Below are 19,799 nucleotides of genomic sequence, written 5' to 3' on the forward strand. Positions count from 1 at the left end.
GATTCTTCGGTTTCATGATGAAGATCAAGGAGAAGGAGGATTAGGCACTGTGTGGATTCTAACGGGATTTAGGCGCCCGTTTTAGGTTTGAGAAGGAGTAAGTATTAACGTGGGTGTTCAGCTGTGCTTCACACTCTCACACCTCATCCTTCCTGCCTGCCTTACTCCTCCTTGTTCTGTCAGCGTTGGCTCAGTGTCCTCTCCTGGGGGATGCTTTGTCCCTCCCTTCCTCCTTCCTGCCCCAATCCTCCGAACTGTTGACTGAGGTTCTCCCTGTAGCCCACAGAACTCTCCACAGAGCTCAGAGTTTGCACTCATGCTGTATGCCGTATCGCTGTTTTCTTGCCTCCTCATTGTGTTAATCTGTATTTACAAGCCTTCATGTTGTTGGAGAATAAAGTCTCAGTGTCCAAACAAGCCCTTCACCATGTAACCTTGCTGACATCTCTTGCTTTGTGTCTCATAACTTTCTGATTTGTGGTCTGGATGTTGGGCATGCCCAACAACTTGTAGTTCCTCAAAGTGCCACGCTGTCCCCTGGCTTTTATTTCTGCTTCCTGAAATGATATTTCCTGAAACAAGTCTTCCCTTGTCCATATGAAGAATTCCTCTTTATCCTTCAAGAAATAGTTCCATTGCTTCTCCTTGGAGAAGCCTTTATTGCTTCCCTGTGTGATGTCACTGCCCCTCTACATTAGCTCTGTCTGATTCCTAATGTCACGTGTTTGCATGTCTCCTGAACAAATGAAAGCTCATGGAAGCCCTTAAGTATATGCCCTATATGTAGTGTGGCATAAACTCACATCAGTGAATGCCAATTGAATGAATATATGCCTAGGTGAGAGAAAACAGGAGAGGAGTGATCGTGCTATACTTTCATAAATGCCTCCCCCATCATTAGCCTGGGGTTCCCAAGGTTGTAAATATAACTCCAAGAATGCATGTGCTAATTAATTTCATCATTCACTCATCTTCTGACATGTCCTTATAGAACAACTGCTATTCACTCATTAATTTATCAAAATGATTTGCATTGTCTTAGCTGTTGAGAATTCAGCTTGAAAAAATAGACAAAAGGAAGAAACAGACAATAAAGGAAATTTGCTAGTCAAATTTTGAAATACATTTGTTGAAAGAAAAACAGCACAAGGTCATGGGCCAGATCATAAGGCGTCTTAGGTTGGCACTGTGGCCTCTGAGTGAGGAGATGAATGACCTCATCTCTTTTACATTTAAAAATCTCACTTTGTATCATGTGCCCTGATTTCAAACTATATTGCAAAGTTATAGTCATCAAAACACCACAACACTGGCACAAAAACAGACATATATATAGATCAATGGAACAGAATAGAGAACCCCAAAATAAACCCACTTATATGGTCAATTAATCCATGACAAAGGACATAAAAATATTGGGAAAAGTAGGTTCTTCAATAAATGGTGTTTATTAATAACTGGACAACTATATGGAAAAAAAAATCAAACTGGACTACTTCCTCCCATCATACATGAAAATAAATTCAAAGTGGATTAGACACTTAAGATCTGAAGTGACAAAATTTTTAGGAGAAAACAGTCAGCATGTCTTTGACATCAGTCTTAGCAATATTTTTGGGGATGTATCTCCTCAGGCAAGGGAAACAAAGTTAAAATAAACAAATGGAACTATATAAACCTGAAAAGCTTTCAAACAAAAGCTTTTTCGTAAAGAAAACCATCAACAAAATGAAAAGACAAGCTACCGAGGGGAGAAATATTTACAGATGATATATTTGATAAGGGATTAATATCAAAATAACTCATAGAACTCAATATCAAAAAGGCACAACTGGATTAAAAATGGGCAGAGGCCTTGAATAGACCTTTTTACAGAGAAGACACACAGATGGCCAATCTTTTCATGTGAAAAGATGCTCAACATCACTAATCAGGGAAATGCAGATCAAAATCACAATGAGATAGATCCCTTCACATCTATCAGAATGTCTATCATCAAGAAGACAACAAATAATAAGTCTTGGAAAGGAGGTGGAGAAAGAAAACCCTTGTGCACTGTTGGTGGGAATGTAAGTTGGTGCAGCTACTATGGAAAACAGTACGGAGAGTCTTTAAAACATTAAAAATAGAGGTACTTACTCTGTGATCCAGCAATTCTACTTCTGGGTACTTTTCCCACAGAAAGCAAAAGGAATAATTAGAAACATTATGCAACCCTATGTTCATTGCAGCATTATTATGGAGGAGGAAATGGCAACCCACTCCAGTATTCTTGCTGGGAAATCCCATGGACAGAGGAGCCTGGTGAACTACAGCCCATAGGGCCACAGAAGAGTCAGACACAACTTAGCGGCTCAACAACAAAAATGTTCATTGTAGCATTATTTACAAGAACCAAGAAATGGGATCAACTTAAGTGTTCACTGATAGATGATTGGATAAAGAAGACATGATACACACACACACACACACACACACACACACACACACACTGGAATATTACTCAGCCATAGATACAGAAAACAAACTGTTGGTCACCGGAAGGGAGGGGCTGAAGGGATGAGTAAAATAGGTGAGGGAGATTTAGAAGCACAAACTTCCAGTTATAAAATACGTAAGTCAGGGGAATGTAACATACAACAGAGAAAATATAGTCACTAATACTGTAATATCTCTGTATGGTGACAGATGGTAACTAGACTTATCATTGTGATCATGTTGTAATGTTCAAAAATATCAAATCACTATGTTGTGCATCTGAAGCTAATAATATCATTAAAAAGCAACTATGTACACCTTTTAAAAAGATTTGTTTTGCATCTTAAAAATCATAATTAAAAGTTAATCATGGGGGAAATATACATATAAATGAATAAAAAAACAAATTAAAAGCTCTGTTTGGCTGTTGTATTGAGCAGAATTCGTGAAGGGATAGGTGGAAGCAGAAGAGCAGTCAAGAGATAAGGGATGATGGCATCTTGCACCAGGATGTAGCTGTGGGGACAGTGGAAAATGGTGAGATTCTTGATGTACTGGGTTGGCCAAAAAATTCGTTCAAGTTTTGCATAACAGTGTATGGAAAGGTTCAAACAAATTTTTTGGCCAATCCAATATTGGGTGGGAACACCAACAGGCTTTGCTAATGGATAGGAAATTGGGATGTGTGAGAGAAAGGAGGCAGAGATGACTGAGGATTTTGACCTCAACAACCAGAAGAATGGAGTTAGCACCAACTGAGAGGGAAAGACTCTGGGGTGAGCAGATCAGTGGGAAGACCAGGAGTTTGGACTGTGTTCAATTTGAGATACATGTTAGCTGTGAAAGTGACACAGTGAGTTGGCAGTGAGAGAGATAAGTGGGGAGCTGAGGGGAGACATTCAGGCTGGAGATGAGAGTTTGGTAACACTGATACACCGGAGTGGAGACAAGCTGGCACAGAAGTGGTGAGGCCCGTCTTGGGCTTGGGGTATTGCAACAGGAGGACCTTGGGAAAAGGCGCAAAACAGAGCACAGGAGATGGAGAAGGAGCAGCCAGTGAGGTCACAGGAGGACCAACAAGGTGATAATCAGGGATTAGAAGGAGGGAGAGAAATGTCAAGATGAATGCGGGGACCTGACAAATATCAGTATTGGAAATGAAAGCAAAATCATGGAGACTTAGGAGTGTATGAGAACTTTCTAGGAAGCTGATCTATTTGTTTTAAGCATACTTAATACAGTACTGGACCCAGACATCCTGAAATGCGAAGTCAAGTGGGCCTTAGGGAGCATCACTATGAACAAAGGTAGTGGAGGTGATGGAATTCCAGTTGAGCTATTTCAGATCCTAAAAGATGATGCTGTGAAGGTGCTGCATTCAATATACCAGCAAATTTGGAAAATGCAGCAGTGGCCACAGGACTGGAAAAGGTCAGTTTTCATTCCAATCCCAAAGAAAGGCAATGGCAAAGAATGCTCAAACTACTGCACAATTGCACTCATCTCAGTTCAGTTCAGTTCAGTTCCTCAGTCATGTCTGACTCTTTGCGACCCCATGAATTGCAGCACGCCAGGCTTCCCTGTCCATCACGAACTCCCGGAGTTCACTCAAACTCACGTCCATCGAGTCAGTGATGCCATCCAGCCATCTCATCCTCTATCATCCCCTTCTCCTCCTGCCCCCAATCCCTCCCAGCATCAGAGTCTTTTCCAATGAGTCAACTCTTCACATGAGGTGGCCAAAGTACTGGAATTTCAGCTTTAGCATCATTCCTTCCAAAGAACACCCAGGACTGATCTCCTTTAGAATGGACTGGTTGGATCTCACACGCTAGCAAAGTAATGCTTAAAATTCTCTAAGCCAGGCTTCAACAGTACATGAACCAAGAACTTCCAGATGTTCAAGCTGGATTTAGAAAAGGCAGAGGAACCAGAGATCAAATTGCCAACATCCACTGGATCATGGAAAAAGCAAGAGAGTTCCTGAAAAAACATCTACTTCTTCTTTATTGACTACGCCAAAGCCTTTGACTATGTGGATCACAACAAACTGGAAAATTCTTCAAGAGATGGGAATACCAGACCACCTGACCTGCCTCTTGAGAAACCTGTATGCAGGTCAAGAAGCAACAGTTAGAACTGGACATGGAACAACAGACTGTTTCCAAATAGGAAAAGGAGTACGTCAAGGCTGTATGTTGTCACCCTGCTTATTTAACTTACATGCAGGGTACATCATGAGAAATGCTGGGTTGGATGAAGCACAAGCTGGAATCAAGATTGCCGGGAGAAATATCAATAACCTCAGATATGCAGATAACACCACCCTTATGGAAGAAAGTGAAGAGGAACTGAAAAGCCTCTTGATGAAAGTGAAAGAGGAGAGTGGAACAGCTGGTTTAAAACTCAACATTCAGAAAACTAAGATCATGGCACCTGATCCCATCACTTCATGGCAAATAGATGGGAAAACAATGGAAACAGTGACACTCTTTATTTTGGGGGGGCTTCAAAATCACTGCAGATGGTAACTGCAGCCATGAAATTAAAAGATGCTTGCTCCTTGGAAGAAAAGCTATGACCAACCTAGACAGCATATTAAAAAGCAGAGACATTACTTTGCCAGCAAAGGTCCATCTAGCCAAAGCTATGGTTTTTCCAGTAGTCATGTGTGGATATGAGAGTTGGACCATAAAGAAAGCTGAGTACTGAAGAATTGATGCTTTTGAACTGTGGTGTTGGAGAAGACTCTTGAGAGTCCCTTGGACAGCAAGGAGATCGAACCAGTCCATCCTAAAGGAGATCAATCCTGAATATTCTTTGGAAGGACTGATACTGAAGTTGAAACTCCAATACTTTGGCCACCTGATACAAAAAAAACTGATTCATTAGAAAAGACCCTGATGCTGGGAAAGATTGAAGGCGGGAGGAGAAGGGGATAACAGAGGATGAGATGGTTGGATGGCATCACTGACTTGATGGACATGAGTGAGCCAGCTCTGTGACTTGGTGATGGACAAGGAGGCCTGGCATGCTGCAATCCATGGGGTCGCAAAGAGTCGGACACGACTGAGTGACTGAAATGAACTGAACTGAACACAGTACAAAACTTACAGCTTTAAATTTTTAAAAAAATTTTATTTATTTGTTTTATCTTTGACTGTGCTGGGTTTTTGTTGCTGTGGGGCTTTTCTCTAGTTGCAGAAATCGTGGGCTATTCTTTAGTTGTGTTGCTTGGGTTTCTCATTGTGGTGGCTTCTCTTGGTGTGGAGCATGGGATCCAGGGCACCGGCTCAATAATTTTTGCACAGGGGTTTAGTTGTTCTGTGGTATGTGGAAAATTCCTAGATCAGGGAATGCTGGCAGGTGGATTCTTAACCACTGATTCACCAGGCAAGCCCCTAGAGCTGAATTTTTTTTTTTTTAAGAAAAAGTATTTTCAGTATTATGGAAGAGAGAAAAATAGACTTTATTTTCAATATTGGCATGTCAGAAGAAGGTCCTCAATACTTGATATCATCAAACATGGTCTCCAAGATAAAGTCTGCAAGGAAGAAAGAAATCTCACTTCAAATGGATCATTCTAGGAATGTTAAATCGCCCAGAAAACCTTCAGTTTGTGTGTGTTGGCCAGGGATCAGAGAAGCTCTAACACAAGCCCCAGGGATGGTAAGTGGAGATGAAGCAATAGCTAAGCATGGCCTGACTTTGCCACAGACAGTGTCTGCGGTTGTGCTGTAGCCCAGCTTCTCGTGCTTTACCTCTCTTGGCAGCTTTCTCCTACTCTGGGTGGGCAGGTCTTCAGGCTAGAGTCTGGCTAGCTTCTGACTGGGGACAAATCCTCGACCCAGCACCACCTCAAGTGCCACCCAATTCCCCATTAATCCATCTAAAAATTACACAGAATATCAATGCTGGATTAGAGATCATGGTGCTCAGTGTGGTCCAAATTTAGGTCACATTTCACGTTTAAATCTCCAACAAGCCACACGGACAAGTCACATATGTAATTTAAATTTTCTAGTAGGCACCATTAAAAAACTGAAAGAAACTGGTAAAATTAATTTTGAAAAAAGTGGAAATGTCAGTTGCTCCGTTGTGTCCAACTCTTTGTGACGGCCGGGGGCTGTAGTCTGCCAGCTTCCTCTCTCCATGGAATTCTCCAGGCAAGAATACTGGAGTGGGTAGCTGTTCCCTTCTCCAGGGGATCTTCCTGACCCAGGGATTAAACCTGGGTCTCCTGCCTTGCAGGCAGATTCTTTCCTGTCTGAGCCACCTAATCGAACCTAATTTTATTTACCCAATATGTACCAAATACCATCAATTCAACATGTAGACAACACAAAAAATATTGGGGCATTTTACATTCTTTATTTTGTACTAAACATTTCAAACCCAGTGTATTTCACCCTTGAAGCATATCTCAGTTCAGAATGGTCACATTTCAAGGGCTCAATAGTTTCACATGTCTAGTGGCTACAGTGCAGATCTAGACCATGTCCTCCAGTTCACAGATGAGGGGGCTGAATAATGGAAGGAAAGACATGAAATAGCAAACACTATTCGGCTGTCACCCTGAAGATTGGCTCTCTGTCCAAAGAATTTCTAGAATGTTCTGCTGTTCCATTGTCCATTTCACTGTTGGACAGCAAAGTCCATTTCACTGTTCCTTGGCATCTTATACCATGGTCATGAAAAGTCCACACTAAGCTCAGCTTTTCAATCCCTCTTCTTATATTGTATTGGCCAAAAAGTCTGTTTGGCTTTTCCCGTAACATCCTATGGGCTGTGCTGTGCTGTGCTTAGTCACTCAGTTATGTCTGACTCTTTGAGATCCCTTGGACTGTAGCCCACCAGTCTCCTCTGTCTATGAGGATTCTCCAGGCACGAATACTAGAGTGGGTTGCCATGCCCTTCTCCAGGGGATCTTTCCAACCCAGGGATTGAACCCAGGTCTTCCACATTGCAGGTGAATGCTTTAATGTCTCAGCCACCAGGGAAGTCCAAAAACCTGAGCAAACTTTTTGGCCAACCCAATGTTTTGCTAAATCATTTTGTGTGCATGAGAATCACTATGAGGCAGGTTCCCTGATGTCATTTTCCAGAAGTTCTGATTTAGAAGGCTAACCATGGGACATGAGAACCTGCGTTTTAACAGCCCTTGTGGACATAGTGCTATTTGTTCTTAGGCTAATTTTAAGGAATATTTTTTTTAGCTTCTTGGTTGTTATGGAGTCCTAGAGTGCTTCAGGGGGATTTTAAAGATTGCCACAGGCCATTTAGAAAGTCATATTTCAAAGACTGCTTCGGCTTTTCTTCCCAAATTCTTTGGGTATTTAGAACCCTTCCATCCTTGGCTGTTTTCCAAGGTGGAATATTCTGTGTATTGTATCTCTAAGATCATAGACAGAAAGTTTTGTTTTTCATTTCCCCTCTAGATTCCAGGAGTAAATGCTTTAATAAAGGAATGAATGAATGTTCTGGAAACTCTCTTGTCAAAGGTGCAAAGGAACAAAGGCATAATTCTTAGACTCTCCTTCTACCTCTGTTTACCCCTTTCTTTTTTGTATGTATTTGGTTTGCTTTGGGTCTTGGTGACTTAGTACCCTGAGGGCCAGAAGAAAGGGAAAATGCCAAGATCATTAGGAGAGTGTCTTTAACAAGGATGTAGGAGGCTTATAAATAAATTAGAAGTTGCTTTCCTGGGTGAAACCTCAAAGAACAAGGGAGCAATCTCCTGTTCTCATAACAGAATGTCTTAGTTTAAATCCTGAAATGATCATGGCACCTGGAGAAATAAAATAATTAACCTTTGTGAATTGACCTTTGGGAGAACGGCTATCCTAGGTGCAAAAAACTTGGAAGGACTGAGACCAGTTGGTGGAATTTAATCTTTGATTGAGAGCCTAAAACTATCTATAGGATATTGTCTTAAAATATTAAAATAGGCAACCATTGCAACTTCTTTACCTTCTCCCATGTTTCTATTACACCAGCAGCATCACCTCCGCTGCAGTTTCCGCCATCACCTCCTCAGAACTACCATCGCCGCCGGCAACATCCTCCTCATTATCCCCCTTTAAGAGCGTCTTCTCCTGACCCAAGCCACCCCACAGAGAAATCCTCAGTGTTCACCTGTAAGGTATGGGTAGCTAAGTGGGGTTGGGAGTCAAAAGAGGCAGGAACATCTGTAAGAGCTAAATAGAACACCTTCTTTGGAGAAGGAATGGCAACCCACTCCAGTATTCTTGCCTGGGAAATTCCATGGACAGAGGAGCCTGGTGGGCTACAGTCCATGGGGTCACAAAGAGTTGGACACGATTGAATGACTAACACTAACACTGTACACACAGAACCTTATTTGTGTTAATAAGAAAATGATGGTTAATGGTTGTTTTACACCTACTCTTCAAATATCTATAAAATCAGTTAATATTCTTTATGAGAAACAGCACAGACGGCCCTCTAAAAACACCTTAATATATCAGCAGATGTTATTGAGTTATGAAATCCCTTCACTTTCATCTGCACAAGTTCTGCTCTCCCTCAGCTGTCTTCACAAAGCTGCCAGAAGTTACCCGCTAGTAGGGCCTATTGCTCAAAGCGTGTTCTTTGCCTCAGGCCCTGTTGATTCAGGGGGATTTGATGACTTGCCTGGAGGAAACGGAGCACTTGACCTAGCGCTTGAGGAGGACTGAGAGAACTTTCAGGACTTGCTCTCAGCCCCTGGCCTAACACAGGCCCCTCTACCACCCAATGTGACCCCTGTGGCTTTTGTAGGAGACACGGCGCCTCCACGGAGGGATTCCATGGGCACAGCAAGGTGGTGGCAATGTGATCCAGGCTCACAGGAGTGTCCCAGAGGTGCCCACCAAGCCCTGACTTCCAATGTGACATCCATCACCTGGGACGTAATCAGAGCAGGGTCTGGCACTTTATGAAAACTATCCATGAAGCAGTGAATGAGGATCTGTCAAACAGACCACTTCCGTTATATAAGGTGGCTCAGCTGGTAAAGAATCTGTCTGCAGTGCAGGAGACCTGGGTTCGATCCCTGGGTCAGGAAGATCCCCTGGAAAAGGGAATGGCAACCCATTCCAGTATTTTTGCCTGAAAAATTCCATGGACAGAGGAGCCTGGCGGGCTACAGTCCATGGGGTCAGAAAGAGTTGGATGTGACTTAGCGACTTTTACTTTCATACATTAAGATGTACATAGTTCCTGATTTAAGTGGTTTTTTTTTTTTTAAACTTCTCTGTCTCTTTGTTCTCCTTCCTCTGAAAGTGCTGGTCCTTGTGGGAGATCACAGCCCTCTGTGATGTGAGCTATGCACGGCAAGCTTCCAGGAACTGGCCCCAGAGGCCAGAAGGAAATCCTGGCTGAGACCTGGGACCCTCAGAGCTCCACTCCCCATCACAGGCACGAGCACCTTGGGCACCTTGGGGGAAGATACTGGATGGAAACTCCCTTCCTGCACGGCCCGAGGAACAGAGGCCCATTTGATCCTTCCTCATTCAGCGAGAAAGGGAGCCCCTAGTCCTGAAGGGCCCAGGTCCTAGACAGGGCTTCATCCTGCTGAGCACCAGGGCCCGGGGAGAGTGTCTACTGCCCCTGCAAAGAGGTTCTGGGTCCAGGCTCAGGTGGCAGGAAAGATGCTGCCCGTCCGAGCAGTTTCTACTCCAGCTCACGGGCTGCTCCCGGGGCTGTGGCTGTGGGGGCCTTGGCAGCAGGTGAATGGCTAGTTTCCATGTTCTGAGCTGCCTTGCTGAAGAGGGGTTTTGGAAAGGCTGCTGGATGAACTAACCCAGAGGCAGCAGAGGTCAAATCTGGGCCCCCCCTCTCCTTGTGGCTCTGGTTTCAGAGAAGTGGGGCTGGGCATCCCCCGCTCCAAGGTGGCCTGGCTGACCTGGGGGCTTTGGCCAGGGGCCCCAAGTTCCTGCACTGCGTAGGCCCCTGGCATTTGCTATGCTTCCTAGCCCTCTATGTGTGAAATGCAGAGGCCCCTCTGGGGAAGGCCATGTGTCTGGTGAGGTGCCAACCCACGATGCCAGTGGAAACACTCTGTCTCCAGCAAGGCCGAGAGGCACTTCCTGTGATGTCACTTCCGTTGTGCATCCTTTCCTTCTCCAGGTGGAAAACTCAGAGAAGGGTAGAAAAAGATAACCTACTGTAGGGAAAGAGCAGATTAGCCAAGATGGCGCCATCAGGCTCTCTCGCCCCACGACCTCTCGCTTTTGCCCCACGTTTTGTAATTAACAACTGTGCAACAACTGAGATCACTTGTCGCACCGCACGTGCCCGTCGCGAGGTAATTGCTTGGTCACCAGCTACTTTGTACAGTAAGTATACATAAGCTTCACCTGGAAAAGCCCCGAAGGGCTGTGTGCGGTTATGTTGTGCTCTGTCTGCTGCAACAGGTGCTGCACCAGCCAGGAGAGAATAAACGCGTCTGCAGTTCTCTTGCCTCTTAGCTCACACCTTCCTTACCCTGAGTTCAGCGAAAAGCACACGCAGTGAGACACAGCGAGACAACTGGCATCCTGAACAGGATCAGCAATACACCAGCCTATCCTATGCCTGGTAGGTCTTTGAGTGATGGTTTGGTCTCTTTCTCTAAGTACTCGTGCAGTGAAAGATCTCGCTCCTCCAGACTCATCAGAATGTTTCTGTCTCCAATCCTTATTCATCAGGGAAGATGATGTGAAGTCCTGTTGAACTGGGAGGCACCTCAACCTCTGAGGTTATTTTACGGCAGTCTTGGTTTCCACAGATGAACATTCTCATTTTCAGGATTGGTTTGTCTGTTTTCCAACTCAAAGTCCATTGCATTCAGAGTCTGCCATTTCACTGAACTTAGAATCCAAATTTCCCGGAGGCACTCGTGTGGGTGGCAAGTCCACCCAGCTACCCGGCAGCCACATGGCACCCTGTTCGGTCGTTTATTTACTGATATCTGGGGAAAGATTATGAATTGGGGATTCCTAAAGGTCTCATAACATACAACTTTATTGTTTTTCAAATTTTGCAAAAAGTATGGAAGGGTAAAATCAGCAACCAAACCCTCCAAACCCAACCCACAGCCAAAGGACCGTGAGGTCTTGAATATAAAATACTGGGAGTTTTGGGGCACTTGACATGGGCTTGTGTCATGGGTGCAAATGTCCTAATGAGATTTTTCTGGTCCTCTGGTAATGATTTTGGATGGGGCCCCAGAACCAAATTCTATTAAATATACATTATGGCGAATCAGGGTGTAGGGAGAATCCAGTGGATTGATTTATAAATCTGAGCAAAGTGATGGGCCTGTTAGACAGGAGGCAGAGAGAGGGGGTGAAGTCCCAAGAGTGAGCTGTGAGATGATTCTACATTATTAGCTCAGACATTTGCTCCAGAAAGTATCTCTCTCTTTCTCTCCCACGGTTCTGTTTCCGACATATAAACAAGACCTCGAAATTTTAAACAGATGAAATACCTCTGGGCAGAGTTTGCTTTACTGATATTGGATGCATTCTGTTCATAGTGAGCAGCTGGGTGTTGATCTGATTAGCTGAGAGCTAGAAAAATGAAGACTCACCCTTCTTCCACCTCCTGAGTGCTGGGAACCGCTTATGATTTCTACAAAGTAAGTTAACCTTGGCTGATGAGAGAGCTTTCCTTTTCGGGTTTTGCCTTTGAGCAACTTCAAACTTAACCTGAGGACAATTTAAATCATTTATTGCTCAAAATTAATTTATTGAATAGCTTAGGCACTATGAGAATAAAAAAAAAGTTGTAAAACTATTATGAAAGTCTACTAGGGTTCTGTTAAAAATATCACGCATGTCCAAGGGTCCATAATGGAAAACAGAGATATTTGGACAATCAAATGAAAAGTCATTCCAAAGGGACATTTAACAATATGTGGAAAAATTAGTTGTCAGATTGAATTTTCTTCTTTTCTGTCAGGTCCATGGGGTCTCACCCAGTAGGGCTCAGTAGGGTGGGGTAAGGCAAGATGTTTCTCTGTGAGGGACTTAGTTGATTGAAGGTTTTTTTGTTTGTTTGTTTGTTTTGCTGTTGTTGGTTTTATTCTTGGTATAAACCATTCGTGGATTCCATTTCACTTCTTCTTTTTCTACTTTGTGTTCCTCACTTTCTTCTCCATTATTATCATCGAGTGAGAGAAGGAAGGGGAAGGTGGAGGGAGATGGAGAAAGCTTTGAATAGCAGCTGCAGCTGGAGTTCAAAAAGCTAGGACCACAAGCAGGGCTGAGCTGGGACTGGCATTAGGTGTGGGGATGGAGTGGCAGGTCTGGGCTGCTTGCAGAAGGAACGGCTGGACCAGGAGTCCGGTGGTATGCTGTACGTACAGCAGGGGGGCGAGGTGTGGGCAGAGACGGGCAGGAGTTGGTTCTGAAGGAAGAAGCCAGAGGAAGTGAAGGGAGTGGAGGGGCCTCTGCGCCCTCTTGGTGCTGGTCCTTACACATTCTGCTGTCTCTGGGCCACTTTCCTCTTTGTTTTGTGTAAAGAGAAACCTACACTCCTGCACTCCTCCTGTGTGTCTCCTTTGTGTTCCCACCCCTGTCACACTCACAACATTTCTGCCACCAGATGTATGGGTTTTCTCCCACACTGGGGAATTCTCTGCAACACCAGCTCCATGCCCTAACCCAATTTGATGCTAACCGGAATTAGTGACGATCCCATAGGTTTCGGGCTCAGTCCCAGGAGACTGCCCCTCACTTCAGACGCAAACTGTAGGGAGTAGTCTCCCAGGTGACCTCTCTCTCTGACTTGTCTACAAACCGGGGGTTCCTGTGAACCTCCTCTTAGAGCCAATTATTTGCTAGAAAGGCTCATAGAACTCAGGGAAACACTTACATTTTAACAGTTTATTATGTAATAAAGGATGTGATAAAGGGTACAGACAAACAGCCAGATGGAGAGAAACATGGGATCCCAGAAGAGTCCTGAGTACAACGGCTTCTGTCCCTGGGAAACAGGTGCATCACCTAGGCCCAACGTAGATGTGTTCACCAAGCCAGGAGCTCTCAGAACCCTGGACTTCGGGAATTTTTATGGTGTCTTCATCACATAGGTTTGGTTGATCATTAACTCAATTGCTTCAGGCTTCTCATCCTGGCTTGATCTTCCTGGTGACTAGCCTCATTCCGGGAGCCATCCAGGAGTCACCTCTTTAGAACAAAAGACACTATCATCCAGGAAATTCCAGGGAAGTCAGGAACCAGAATCAAAGACCAAATATTAAACAAAAGATGCTCCTACTGCTTTGATCACTTAGGAAATCATAAGAGTTGAGAGCTCTGTACCAGAAACTGAGGGCAGAAAGCAGTATATGTATATATATATGTATATATACATGTTAGTTTGCAACCCCATGGACTGTAGCCTGCCTGGCTCCTCTGTTCATGGAATTCTCCAGGCAAGAATACTGGAGTGGGTTGTCATTTCCTACTCCAGGGGATCTTCCCGACCCAAGGATCAAACCTAGGCCTCCTGCATTGCAGGTGAATTCTTTACTGTCTGAGCCACCAGGGAAGCCATATATATATATATATATATATATATTATATATATATATATATATAATATATACATATATTATATGCATTTTCCATTTTGTCACACTTTGCTAGAACCGATTGTCTCTATTTCCAAGGCACCTTTTCTAACCCCCAAACCCCACTCCTATGTGTCCTGGGTATCCATAGTTACCTTTATCATGATCTTCACACACTGCCTCATTCCCAAGGGTACCATCCAGAAACCTGCAAGCTTCTGGAGGGAAGGGTGTCTCACTCATTGTTGCCATATTATTCAAAGTACCAGCCTCAGCTCAGAGTGTGTGCTCATGAATATCTGATGAAAGAGTGTCAAATAAATGTCAGGCCCTGATGTATGTTGCTAGAGAAGGAAATGCATCAGCCTTTTCCCAGAGCAAATAAATTCCTATCATAAGACCTCTGCCCTGTAATCCTTCATATATCACCGGGCAAGGCAAGCCAGCCACTTGCCATCCATTCTTATTTCTGTGCTGACCTCGAGGAGCCTGATATTCTACCGGGCAATCTGCACACGGCCCTTTGCAATGCACTTGGTTGGATTGCTCCTTTCCATCTGCAGCTTTCATACTGCTAACAGAACGTTCTTTTGACGTTCATCAAACTCCGGGCATCAAGCAGCGCTGTTCCAGCACATGACTTCCGGTAACCAGGTCCTGCCGGCTTCTCGTTAGTACATTAAAAGTAAAAAGCACACTTACTTCCCCTCTGTAGTGACCTCAGTCCCCCGACCAGGGAAACTGTGACTCAGATGCAGGAAGAAACACAGCTGATGTCACCAGGAGAAAGTAAGGAGCCTCCTGGGCTGGTGCCGGGGATATTAATAAATCCGTTGGAGTGGATCGTTCGCACCACCAGCCCTCTTTTCTTTAGGGAATTTGAATGTTCGAGTGCTTTAAAGTGGAGATAAAACGACCCATGATTCATGTCCCTGTCTTTCTGAAGAGTTTCCTTGTTTAAGCTCCAACAACCTCTGCAGTGACTTGAAGGTTAAAACTCTTCTTTCCCCAAAAGGAGAAAGCCATCTCACTTCTCTATTCATGGCTTTTCTCCTTCAACAGCTGAAAAGAGAGGTGAATTCCTCCCTCTACTCTTCATTCATATGAAGAGTAAGAAGGAAAAGGAAAGAGAATCTCTTTCCTACTCTCACTTGTTGGGCAATAAGCTTATAGAGTGAAGTGGCATGGTCGTGTCCGACTCTTTGCAACTCCATGGACTGTAGCCTACCAGGCTCCTCCCTCCATGGGATTCTCCAGGCAAGAGGACTGGAGTGCGTTGCCATTTCCTTCTCCAGGGGATCTTCCCGACCCAGGGATCGAACCCGGGTCTCCTGCATTCCAGGCAGATGCTTTAACCGCTGAGCCACCAGGGAAGCCAGAGGAGTTTGGAATTAGCTGATGTAAACTATTACATGTAGAAGGGATAAACAACAAGGTCCTGTTGCATGACCCAGCGAACTATATTCAAAATCCTGCGATAAACCACGATGAAAGAGAATATAAAAAAGAATGTCTATATGTGTATAACTGAGTCAGTTTGCTGTACAGCAGAGATTGGCGCAACATTGTAAACCAGCTATACTTCAGTTGAAAGAAGGAGTGTATGATTCTTCAACTAATCTTTCAAGGTGTTGGTGGTCTTGTTTTTGTTTTTCCCCTGTCTCTCTTTTCGTTCATTTTTATTGACTATTAGGTTAGCAAACTTTGGATTTGAGTAGCTTAGATCCCAAACTAGCAGCATGCTAAGTTCATTATGTAAAGGTCACTCATAGGAGAAAATGCCTCCAGTTGCCTGTGTCTCAGCACAGACAGAGTATTTCCAAAAGCCTGGTTCTGTTTTCTTTCTTTCATTTTAGATGGTTATGTGTCTTTTCTTTGTGACATTTGAATTCCTAAGCTCACGAAGAACTGATTTCAATAATATCCTTTATGATTTTCATAAATAACCTTGCATTTTGTTAGTCTATTCTTTTTTAAATTTTTATTTATTTTTAAGTGAAGGGTAATTGCTTTATAGTATTGTGTTGGTTTCTATCACACATCAACATGAATCAGCCATTCCCCTCCCATATGAACATCCCTCCCACCTCCCTCCCCATTCCACCCCTGGTTCTGTTTTCTTAACTGGCTGTCTGCAGCTCTGAAACAGAATGTTCCAGTCAGCATTTGCCCCACAGGTATTGGAGTGCATGCTCAGTCGCTAAGTCGTGCCCAACTCTTTGTGGCCCCATGGACTGTAGCCTGCCAGGCGCCTCTGTCCATGGGATTTCCCAGGCAAGAATACTGGAGTGGTTTCCATTTCCTTCTCCAGGGGATCTTCCCAACCTAGTGATAGAACCCGAGTCTCCTGCACTGGCAGGCGGGTTCTTTACCACTGGGCCACCAGGGAAGCCTGGTATTGGTGGAAGATCATTCAAAACCTTGATGCTTCCAGGAAGTCTGGGAGAGACTCAGTCCCGATTCCTAGGAACGAGGTAGGGTCCAGGAAGAGGGATGCTCTGATTCAGAGTGTATCTTCAGAGCACTGCAATGTCCCATCTGTGACTTTTCAGAGAGAACAGTGGCAATGGGCCATTCTCTTTCAGCCACTATTTCTGCTGTGCTGGTGGATAGATGAGATCTTGGGCACCAATGTCTCCTCATGAGGATCAAGGTGAGTTGAAGAGAAATTCTAGCTTCCAGAACCACTCATGGGAAAAGGTCTTGGGGGTTCAATTAAGTGATTCTCTTTGAAGATTTTAGACTCACATTAATTCCCTGAAGATGTTCATTCACTTTCCAAAGTAATTTCCCTCCTAAGGGTGGTTTTCATATTTTCATATTGATGTCTGTCATTTATTTCCCACATCTTTTCTGAGAAGGTGTATTGTAGAAAAGCCATAAGAAGCACTCGGTATAATGGTTCCTTCACCCTGGAAACATCTCAGAGGTCGGGGTTGCAGCTGAGAGTATATTCCTCTTCCACAACTCACTCCTATAAAGCAGCAGAAAAACCCCCGTGTGTCCACTGATGACCAGAGGTGTCCCGCCTCAGGGTGGCCCCTCCGTCTGACTTTGTCTGTGTTCTCAAGATGAGGATCCTCCGCTCCCGAGAACCCAACTTGTGATTTTCCTTGGTTTAAATCATTCTTATAGGTGCCATTTCTATTTGTACCACAAGGTACTTCCTGCATAAGTCTGGTTTTTAATAAAAAATGTAACATAGGAACTTGGTTTAAAAAATTCTGTGAATGAATTTACTATAAAAATACTCAATCTGAATACCCCAGACCCATCCTTTCCCAGAAGCTACTACAGTTTCCTTAGTGTCCTTCTAGAAATATCCTGTTCCCAAGCATATGTGTTTGTATGTACACACATGCACACACACACAGATCTACATTTTAAAGATTACTTTTCCCACAGAGGGGGGAAAAAAACCTTCAGAGGTATATTGAATAAATTCTCAAATTTTTATTGCTAATTTGGCATGGACAATGATAACAAACTCTATTACTCATTCTAAGTGGGCAAAGTGATATTTCTATTTTCATATATTCTTTATATAAATATGTCCTCAATTCACATATATACATATTTTTTTGTTTTTATGTAAATGTTAGCAGATTAGTTTATTTTCCTTTTAAAACGTTGTGATAGTTCTTGAATTTATATCAGTGCATAAAAGTTTATGTTTCAACACGTAGAAACAAGCCCATCTCACTCTTCTTTAGTTATTGCATGGCACATTCTTTAGTTCTTAATCGTTGGACAATTTAGCATTTTGACTATTTTGCCATTATAATGCAATGATGGATAGTCCTATGCAAATTGTCAATATGTTTAAATATACTTATGGAATAAATTTGTAAAAGTGGAGTTGCTGGGTCAAAGAATATGTGCATTTTGAAAAATTTATTTTTAAAATTTTGACAAATTTTGTTCCCCAAAGAAGCTGTATCACATTAAACTTCACCAATTACATGAGTATTTCTTGGCATCCTTATCACTATGTTGTGTTTTAAACTTTTTGATCTCTGTCAACCTGATAATTAAAAGTTGTGTTTCTTTATTGTTTCAATTTACAGTTATTTAATTTCAAATGAGAGTGGGCATCTTCCATGTGCTGGAAAACCATTTGCATTTCTTTCTTTGTGGGCTACTGTTCATGGTCTTTGCCCATTTTCCCATTGAACTCTTGGTTATTTTCTTATTGATTCATAGCAGTCTTTTATATATTGAGGACCCGGACCAGTGACTCCTGCCCTCTAAGGCTCTTTCTTCTGTCTCTAACAATCAGTTACTCCTCTTATATATCACCTTCCTCACTCTCTCTCCCACCTGTCTCTTCTGTTACTTTCTTGTATGTTTATTTTATCTTGTTTATGTGGATTAAAAAGAAAGATGAGAATCAGGCTTGTGAGGAAGTATACTTTGAATATCCTGGACTTCCCTGTGGCTCAGACGGTAAGCATCTGTCTACAATGTGAGAGACCTGGGTTCGATCCCTGGGTTGGGAAGATTCCTTGGGAAATGAAATGGCAACCCACTCCAGTACTTCTTGTCATGAAAATCCAGTGGACGGAGGAGCTTGGTGCAGGCTACTATCCAGAGAGTATATATTTAACAATATCTGAAGCCAGAAAGGCCCTTTGTATGCGTGCTTAGTTGCTTTAGCTGTATCTGACTCTTTGTGACCCTCCCTATGGACCGCAGCCCGCCAGGCTCCTCTGTCCACGGGATTTTCCAGGCAAGAATACTGGAGTGGGTTGCCATGCCTTCCTCCAGGGAATCTTCCTGACCCAGGGATCGAGACTGCGTCTCTTACATCTCCTGCATTGACAAGCAGGTTCTTTACCACCAGCACCACTTGGGAAGCCCCAGAGGGCCCGTTACTTGGCAACTACATTAGTATTGAAAGATTGCTCTGAAATAGATCCACAACTGAGAAAGCAAACTTATGGTTACTAGAGAGGAAAGGGATAAATTCAGAGGTTGATATTAAGATATATACACTACTATATATAAAATAACCAACAAGGACCTACTGTATAACACAGGGAACTATACTCAATATTTTGTAATAACCTACAAGGCAAAATAATTTGAAAAAGAATAGATAGATATACTCTGAATAACTGAATCACTTTGCTGTACTCCTGAAACTAAACAGAGTTTTAAATCAACTTTGTGTGTGTGTGTGTAGTCACTCAGTCGTGTCCAACTCTTTGTGACCCCATGGACCATAGCCCACTGGCTCTTCTGTCCATAGCGATTCTCCAGGGAAGAATAGTGGAGTGGGTTGCCGTGCCTTCCTCCAGGGAATCTTCCCAACCCAGGGATCAAACCCAGGTCTTCACACTGCAGGCAGATTCTTTACTGTCTGAGCCACCAATCAACTATACTCCAATTAAAAATAGGAAGGATAAATAAAAAGAGATTGCTCTTCCTCTTGGTTGATTGACGGACATTGGTAACCTTATATCTTGCTCACTGACCATAAATTAATGCTCAGATTTAACAAACTTCTCAAACTTACTCTCTTATTTTTTGGTTTTCTTCTAACTCTTCCTTCCAATTTATTCCAATTGAATTGGCCAGAATGTTCATTCAGATTTTTCCATAAGATGTTACAGAAAAACCTGAGCAAAATTTTTGGTCCACTAAGTAGTTATGTCTAGATTTTTCATAAGTACCTGGAGCAGGATGATCCATGTGATGAGATTATGATGGGAAGAGAGGAAGGCTCAGGTCTTGCCTAAGGATGTCTCAGAGTCCTTGA

The 19,799-nt window shown here is 43.2% G+C and overlaps 1 long non-coding RNA gene and 1 other non-coding gene across 2 annotated transcripts; one reads left to right on the plus strand and one right to left on the minus strand.

The window, feature by feature from the left end:
• The first annotated feature begins 10,735 nt into the window (after window positions 1-10,735).
• On the plus strand, window positions 10,736-17,771 carry LOC129630127 (uncharacterized). Its single transcript, XR_008703545.1, has 4 exons — window positions 10,736-11,058; window positions 11,999-12,100; window positions 16,624-16,691; window positions 16,900-17,771. It is a non-coding gene; the product is annotated as an uncharacterized LOC129630127 (long non-coding RNA).
• Window positions 15,340-15,411, minus strand: TRNAS-GGA (transfer RNA serine (anticodon GGA)). Its single transcript has one exon. It is a non-coding gene; the product is annotated as a tRNA-Ser (tRNA).
• Window positions 17,772-19,799: the final 2,028 nt, after the last annotated feature.

This window comes from Bubalus kerabau, chromosome 16, assembly GCF_029407905.1.
Source record: "Bubalus kerabau isolate K-KA32 ecotype Philippines breed swamp buffalo chromosome 16, PCC_UOA_SB_1v2, whole genome shotgun sequence".
Classification (NCBI taxonomy): Eukaryota; Metazoa; Chordata; class Mammalia; order Artiodactyla; family Bovidae; genus Bubalus; species Bubalus kerabau.